Source organism: Acyrthosiphon pisum, chromosome A1 (genome assembly GCF_005508785.2).
Source record: "Acyrthosiphon pisum isolate AL4f chromosome A1, pea_aphid_22Mar2018_4r6ur, whole genome shotgun sequence".
Lineage (NCBI taxonomy): Eukaryota > Metazoa > Arthropoda > Insecta > Hemiptera > Aphididae > Acyrthosiphon > Acyrthosiphon pisum.
The window spans coordinates 39,433,625-39,442,417 of record NC_042494.1 but is presented as its reverse complement, the minus strand read 5'-3'; positions in this window follow the sequence as shown (position 1 = coordinate 39,442,417).

Here is an 8,793-nt window from a genome sequence, read left to right as displayed (position 1 = left end):
ACTTATATTTAAGGTTGTATTCACCACAATTTAAAAATCAATTGATTCATAATATTGTATAATATTAAATTTAGGTATTAATATAATAATATTAGGTATTTAACTAAATATAATTATAATATCTATATGTGTAAAAAAATATTTGGTTTTTTTTTATTGATTATGATTTTATAATCAAAAATATTTTATTGCTAGGCTTGGATTTGTACATAATTGCATTATTTGCTTTATTTACTGGTTTACCATTGATTATATTATACAATTATATTAAATATTTAAAAAATACAACAAAAATTTCCTCTTTAGGTTTTTTTTTTATTAATTAACCCGTGGCAACTTGGGTCATTGGGTAGATACTAGGTTTTATATAATGTCATAATACACTAATATATAATAATATAATATTACTTGTTGAGAATGTTGAGATGCTTAAAAATTAAAATTAAAATTAACAAAACTTCTTTTTACATAATGGCATATATTAATATACTATAATATAATATTACTTTTTGAGATGCTTAAAAAAAAAAAACTAATGAAACTTCCTATTATAATTTTATGTAATGGTATATGCCATAAATTATATAATATTATATTTGTTGAGATGCTTAAAAACAGTTACCAATTTTGAGCACTTCTTGACACCCAAAAGATTTCTTGATTTTGAATGTATAAAACCAAATAATGAAAATATTAAATAATACATAATGTCAAACTGTCTAATTGTCAAACGACTCACGCAAGTCGAAAGTCATACAATGTAGGTACATTTACTGGCTTTTTGGCTCATGCTAAAAGTTCGTAAAAAAATTCGTAAAAATGTTTTATTAATTGCTAAATTAAAAAATACAAGTTTTAATTTTAAAATTAGGTGCGTTTATAACATAATATTACAAAACATGTTTAAAATATTTTTTACTGAAATAATCACGTTGTAATAAAAACTTGTTTTAAACATAAAAATCGTTTTAAACATATTTTTTTTTAGACATGTTTTTTAACAACCCTGAAAAACACTAATAATTTTATATGTATGTATTATAGAGCTTATTTTTGTTAAAATTGTACAGTTTTTAAGATCATATTTAGTCTTTTAATGATATAATATTACTCATTATAAATATATGAAATGTATATGTATGGTTAAATAATTACAATTAAACTAATAACTAGGTATTAATAATTAATTACTTATAAGAGATGTATAAAATCAGACAGTACCTATGCCAGATATTTTATAAATTATTTATCGAGATAACGGGATGGCCATTGCCACCTATATTATAGGTACTATTGTACTAATATAGTAATATATCTACTACATTACTATCCATAAAATACAATACGTCAATACTATTGTAATTAGAAAAATGATTATGGCATTTAAAAAATTAGCACCAAATTATTGCAATAGCGTTGCCGCGTTGGCATTGTATACTATGATAGTCAGTCGATGGTATTGCCCAAACGTGACGTCACACAGTATACGATGTTGGCGTCAATATATTTGCCGTATGCCGCGTCTATTAGTTTATATGGTCGAAGATTATTATAATATTAAATTATTGTTATTTAACAATTAAACGTTCGCCGAAACCTGTACTGGGATACCAATCGACAGCCACCTACATGCCGATGTACTGAAATTGCCTATACGCCGCGCCGACCAACAGATGTTAATGGAGGTATTATCATTGAGTATAATATATTGTTAACAATATAGTTTACTCAATGGAATTATTAATTAAAAATATGGAAAACAACGAGTATTTTCTAAGAAGAAAAACTTTAACATAATTGTGCGTTTTAAATTCGGAACGGTAGGAGTGACCCTGCATCATATCATACAAACACTTAAATCTCATATACAACTTTTAATTTGAACAAATAAATGTAATCGAAGTAAAAAAAAAAAAAACTGTTGGTAAGTTAATCGAGTATCGTATGCAAATGAAACAATCTAGGAGGTTGAATTATTATACTACAATTTTTGTTTTAATCGTATAAAGAAAACCGAAAAACCCTATTATCGAATGTTACAAAAAATAAATTCAATTTGTAGACTATTAATTGGCTTTTAAAGTATGCGTGATCCATGTAAAATGAATTATTGACGTATTGTGTCAAACAAAATGTACCAAAACCATACGTTTTCAATTCGATCTAGATATATTTCCACGTTCTCCATAACATCTCCTATTTATGCTAAGTCTGATATCCAAATTTCCATGATCCACGATGCAATTTCCGTCGAATATAAATTAAAACACCAACCATTTAACATCACATAATAATATAGTGGCCGGTTTAACTTATACACCATTATCACAATTTTTATGTTAAAATAAGAACAATGCTCAATTTGATATGAATTTAATTTTTTAATTGTATTATCATACTGTGCTACGTAAAAGTTAAACATTTATTTTTATTTACAGTTTTATAATAAAGAGGTTAGTTTATGTTAGAACACGTGTATAACCTAGGTATATAATACTTTAATCCTGCCTATGAACTAAATTATTTCCGAAATCATTAGTTACAGTTTTTATTCAATAAGCTTTAAAGTTTTTGGACACAGTGTGATTTATTCACCCATAAAATATGAGTTCCGCGCTGAATCGTTTTCCATCACGAATATTTATCATCGCTTTTAAATTTAAAATGACAATACGCCTCCAACAAATCTAGAACATTTCCCCCTGTAACAATACAGTTATGAAATAGCAATCCAACATGTTAGTCTGGATTTTTATGAAATATTATTTTAAATTTATAACATTATAAAAAAAAAAATAATTAAATTTATATTCAATAGGTATAAGTAATATAATATACTAATAATTGTACCAAATGGCAAATCCGTATACATATATGTTATAAATTAAAATAATAGGTATACCCATAGTAATATAGATATTTGACAATTAATAAATACCTATTAAGTGAGTACAATAATTTAAAATTAAGTTAATGATATCCTAAATTCCTAATACATAAAATATTTTTAGTAAGACATGTTAAATTTCCAATAGAAAAGTAATTACGTTCAAAGTCAAATTCAAAATGTACCTACATAATAAAAAATACCGGCTGCAGTATAGAAATAAACAATAAGTACGAAATAAAAATGTATTTAATATGTTATTTTTCTAGTCTATTTTAAGTAAAACATTAGGTGTTCTAATGATGGTATTAACTCTTGGACTTATGAGACAGGAGTAAATATATAAATTACAGACAGAAATAAATTTTTAGAATCCAACAATTTTATTGGAATAACAGTAATTTTGCAAAGAGTGGACCAGACGTGAACAGACATAATGCCACAATAGATATCGTATGATAATAGGAAATCTATGCGAAATGCGAGAACTAAGGGTTGTATATTTATATAGTTTATACTGTTATATGTATTACTATACGCAGTAATTATGTTATATGTAGGTAAATATGTTAAATTAATTTTACTGTTTTTATCAAACTAAATTATTATACCTACTGTTTATCATGAAATTAGTTGAATTAAAAATAAGAATAAATAAATAATAGTAAATAAGTGTAATTCATATTAATAGATTTTATTTTTTATTATACAAAATAATACATATAATTTTCATCTATATATAATATCATATTATGATACTCATATTTACATAATTGTTTTGTCTCTACTTCTAGGTAGGTAACTAATGTGTGGATGGGACTAAATAAAAAATTAATTTGTTTCCCAGACAGAAAAAAAAGAGAACAAATTTCTATAGATTCGACGAAGTCAAACCAGACAAGCAACGTAGTAGGTACTTACACGGTTCGTTTAATCCACACCAACGTTAAGAATTATCCGCGTGGTCGTTCGTTGCTGCAATATGACTGTATCAGTTGCGTTTTACGAATATTTTATGAACTTTGAAAAAAAACAAAACAGAATAAATCTATTTTAATATAACGTATCAAATACAGCGTTTTGTTCGTTTTAACTAAAGCTGAACTCAAATAAAAACTAAAATATAACGTAAAGTATTATCGAGAAAGGTTTTTTAATACCCCCTCCACTATATTTGCCATCATAGAGGGTACGCATAAAAAATGTAAATAACCTTAAGATATAAAACAAAACAAAAAATTATATATAAGACATTTAGACATTTATAATTTATATCCCCGATGAGTACTTTAAAGAGATTATTTTATACTAAAAACAACCCACAAATTGTAACTAAAAAAACCAGGGATGTCGTTTTGCTGTATACATAAAATAATATAGAAGGTTTCGAGCCTTTTACTTTTTGTTATTGAGTAGCTCAGTGTAAGACTGACATAACCAACAGTGCTAGATTGTCGGATCGTCTTACTGTGTTAGATTTTAATAGCCATTCTAAAATATACCTACATGATTCCGAAAATTTAATTTTTGTGGACACGATTCTTGCTAGTGTTACATGCAATGTTGTCATAATGAAAAATATGTATAAACAAAACATAATATATTATTGTACCTAACGTATATTATGTGTATTGTGTGTAATAGATGGCTCTGCCGTTTCAAAAACTACTCTTTTGGAAAAATATGATTTAATTTTGCACTTTACATAGGTACCTATTCCTGAACTTATTGTATAATTTATTATTATTCTGAGTTCTGACTTGGACTTATGGTTTATTTCCTTATGATTAGAGATGTATTATGGAATTCTAACAGTTTTTGTACAAAATTACAGTTCTTTTACTAAATAATATTGAAAAAAAACCAGGGCTTAAAACCGGTAACCCGTTTGTAACGAAAACCCGTAAAAACCGTAAATTTGAGAACTGAAAACCGATAACCGCTTTTAGTTTTGGAATTCTGGAAGCGGTTATTGGTTATCGGTAATCAAGGTAAATATATAAATATTAACATCAAAGCGGTTACCTCATATTTTCAATCCCGGTTTTATAACCCAAACCTTTATCCGACCAAAAAAATTAACGTTTTTTTCGTGGAATTTAATACTTGAATTATGTCATGAATCATGATTACATTATAGTTGAATTTAATTTTCCAGCTATTTTTAAATTTTTTTCCCCAATTAATTTCCGTCTCTGTTGTGAGTATCACATATCTATAGGTAAAGTGTACTTGTAGCTATATATTATAAAATACCGTCATAAACGTCATCGTAGACCATCATCCTCGTGCGCTGATTCCTATTACGAAATAGTTGATGGAATAGGGGCTCAGTCCGTTTAGTATCTACGATATTTTAATGCTATCGTCTGTTACAATCTTTATTTCTTAGAAATATACACATTTATATACAGTGCCCCAACTTACTATAGATAGGGGACCTTCCAAATTTAATTTTAAGCAATTTGTTTAAAAATGTTTAGGTTTTTATCGCATTATACTTTATTTCGCATACATTTATAAATAGTTAAGTATAAAATTACAACTCCCAGAACCCAAACCCTACTGGTTCTGCATTTGTTATTTGTAGTGTTTGCTCTAAGGGACGATCCGAAAGCTAGCGTAGAATACTCGATCTGCAGACCCAGATTTTGGAGTACTGTAATATATACAATATAACCAAAAAGTTCTGTATCAATGTATCACTCTTAGTGTCATCTTGGAAAGTTATTATATTTAATTTTGGTTTTTACAGTTATAAATAAGAAAATTATAACACTAACATTTTCTTATACTATTTATTTATTTTTTTTTTTTTGATTTATTTAAAGCAGTTTGAAAAAAATAAATATTTAAATTGAGGGAAATCGACCAAGTTAAAGCATATTAAGTTTTTTATTTTGTAATAATAACAGTTATGTTATCAACCCACGAATGGCCTAAATAAACTGTTTTTAAAATATTTTCTATTAATATCAATATAATTTTATTTGCTGGGTAAGAAAGCGTGAAAATGTAATGCAAGGCTCGTGATATATTGTTACAATAGCAGTAGAAAAATATTAAAAATATATAGGCACAATTTTTTTTTTATAAGGATTTAAATTCCGAATTTTGACAACATTTATCAAATTTAAAATTTAATAATTATTTTGTACTTAAAAATGTATAAAATGTTCAACTTTTATAGCTATAAGGATTGAAAATTTAAAACAAGGTTCTACGTAAATAGGTAAATATATAAATTACTTTATTCACAATAATATCATCAAATATAGGTACTTAGTAACACGAACTACTACACAGCAACACCCACTGGCCCACCTTTTTTTTATCGGGCATTTTTTAAAAATGTTTAATGTGTATGGTGTTCCAATACTGAACAACATTTTAGTTTATACCCACTTTAGGTACCATAGGTAAGTATATAATATGTCTTATACCTAGGCTGACATACCGTTTCCACTCAGAATCGTTTTTCTTATACAATGATATTATATCATTGAATTCAAATTTAATACCATCCATTATACAGTGACCCACTTGTAACCTACTGTACAGCAGAGCGACATCCACTTGCCCACCTTTTTTCTATTAAACTTTACCAATTTATATAACAATCATATAATACAGTTTACAATTTACTTTAAAATCACATATTAATAACCTCCTACTATTTGGTCATCAGGCTCTTTTGATTTAACTAGAACAACAAATGCATGTGAGTCTTACCACTCATATTTTAACTAATGTTTTTACAAAGACTCCGCTCCAATTATGGCCGTGAAGATGGCCCACCCAATTTCTCCCAAACCAATCTAACCCATATCAACATTTAGCAAATAATTGGCAAGAATTAGCAAGTTAGGTTTTAGAATTTGCAAGTCATTATTTTTAAGTACTGGACAAAAATAAAAAAAGGTGGGCCAACTTCACGTAGCCACCTTTTTTCACTCACACGTTCGAAACTGGTATCAATCGATTCCTTATAATTAGCAAGTATTTGCAAGTTAAAAAAAAAATGTGCAAGTCCAACCTACGACCTGTGCGAATTTTCAAAGTTTGGTGGGCCAGCCCACCTTTTTTCACCCACACGTTCGAAACTGGTATCAATCGATTCCTTAGGCCGGGTTGCATAAAGAACAGTCTGTACATTTATTACCGGCTCTGTAATTTACCGGCCCTGTAAGGTTTTAATGATTGTGTAAACTATATGTAAACTATGCTATAGTGTTGCATAAATAAATATTAAATTATTGATAACCGTGGTTACCAAATAAATTAAACCATAATAAACCATGTGTTATTCTTATCATTCTAATAATATTACCGATCTGTAAGTAGTTACAGATGCAAAATCCTATCTGCAGTTTACAGGTCCGATAGCCGATAATTTATAGAGCCGGTAACTTTACCGAGCGTTCAAGCAACACCTAATTGTATTTACAGAGCTATTAACGCACTTACAGATCTGTAAGTCGTTACAGAACGTTTATGCAACCCAGCCTTATAATTAGCAAGTACTTGCAATTTAGGTTTGAAAATGTTACGTTCAACTCTGCTAAAATATTTTTTTTACTTATAGTTATAAACTTATAACAATAAAAATATAATTTTTTTACTAATCAACATTTCCATCGTAGGAAATTAAAAAAAAAATTTAAAAAAATACACAAATACGTACTGCCGAAGCATGTGGATTGTCAGAGCACATTGCCCGACATATTTGTTCCGAAGCAAAAGAAAAAGCCGAAGAATCAACGTCAGTATGGTATTTAAGTCTCCACGCAAAGGTTACAAACATGCAAAAATTGTGTCGGAGCTCGACGATTTTGATTCTGATGTTGTTAGGAGAACTGTGCACAAGTTCTACGATCCAGGTGAGTATCCAACTGCACAATTGATACTAATTGCTCTAAGACAAAAAATCGGATGCTTACGCTCAATGCAATATGTATTGAAGAAATTGAAATTTTCGTAAAAGAAGTGTAATGATGGCCGTACATTTTTGATGGAAAGAAATTACATCTTGGCACTTCGATGTAAATTTCTTCGAGAAATGTGTCCGTTACGTGAGATGAAGGATGATCGCCATATCGTTTATATTGACGAGGTTAACCTAATTGAAGGATTGAAAGTTCCAACAGGAAAAGGAGGTAGGCTTATCGTGTGTCATGCTGGATGTGCTCGTTACGGCTTTATTCAAGGGTCCAAACTAGTATTCCGTACCATTACAGGCACTACCGCCGACTACCACAGTCAAATAAATAAAGTAAAAATCAAAAAAGATTAAAATAAAATACAGATTTTTTATAAAATATAGATTTTTTTAAGAATTTTTTTAATAAATAAAGGTTTTTATTGATTTTTTAATAAATAAAGGTTTTTATTGATTTTTTAATAAATACTCATTTTATATTGATTTTTTAAAGATTTTTTTAAAAAATATAGATTTTTTTATCAAATACAGATCTTTTAATGATTTTTTAAAGATATTTTTAAAAAATATAGATATTTTTAGTAAAAAGGTTTTTATTGATTTTTAACATTTTTTATTTGATTTTTTAATGATTTTTTATTGATTTTTTTAGATTTTTATAATAAATTTAGTTTTTTATGTATTTTTTTATAATTTCTTTATTGATTTTTTATCTAATATAGATTTTTATTATTTTGTTTAAGATTTTTTTAGTAAATACACATTTTTTAATGATTTTTTAAAGAAATTTTTATAAAATATATATTTATTTAATAAATACTGATTTTTTAATGATTTTTTTATTGATTTTTTTATCAAATATAGATTTTTTATTTTTATTGATTTTTTAATAAATAAAGGTTTTTTATGGATTTTTTTTTTGAAAAAAGGTTATCAAATATAGTTTTATATAAATTTTTTTTTATCA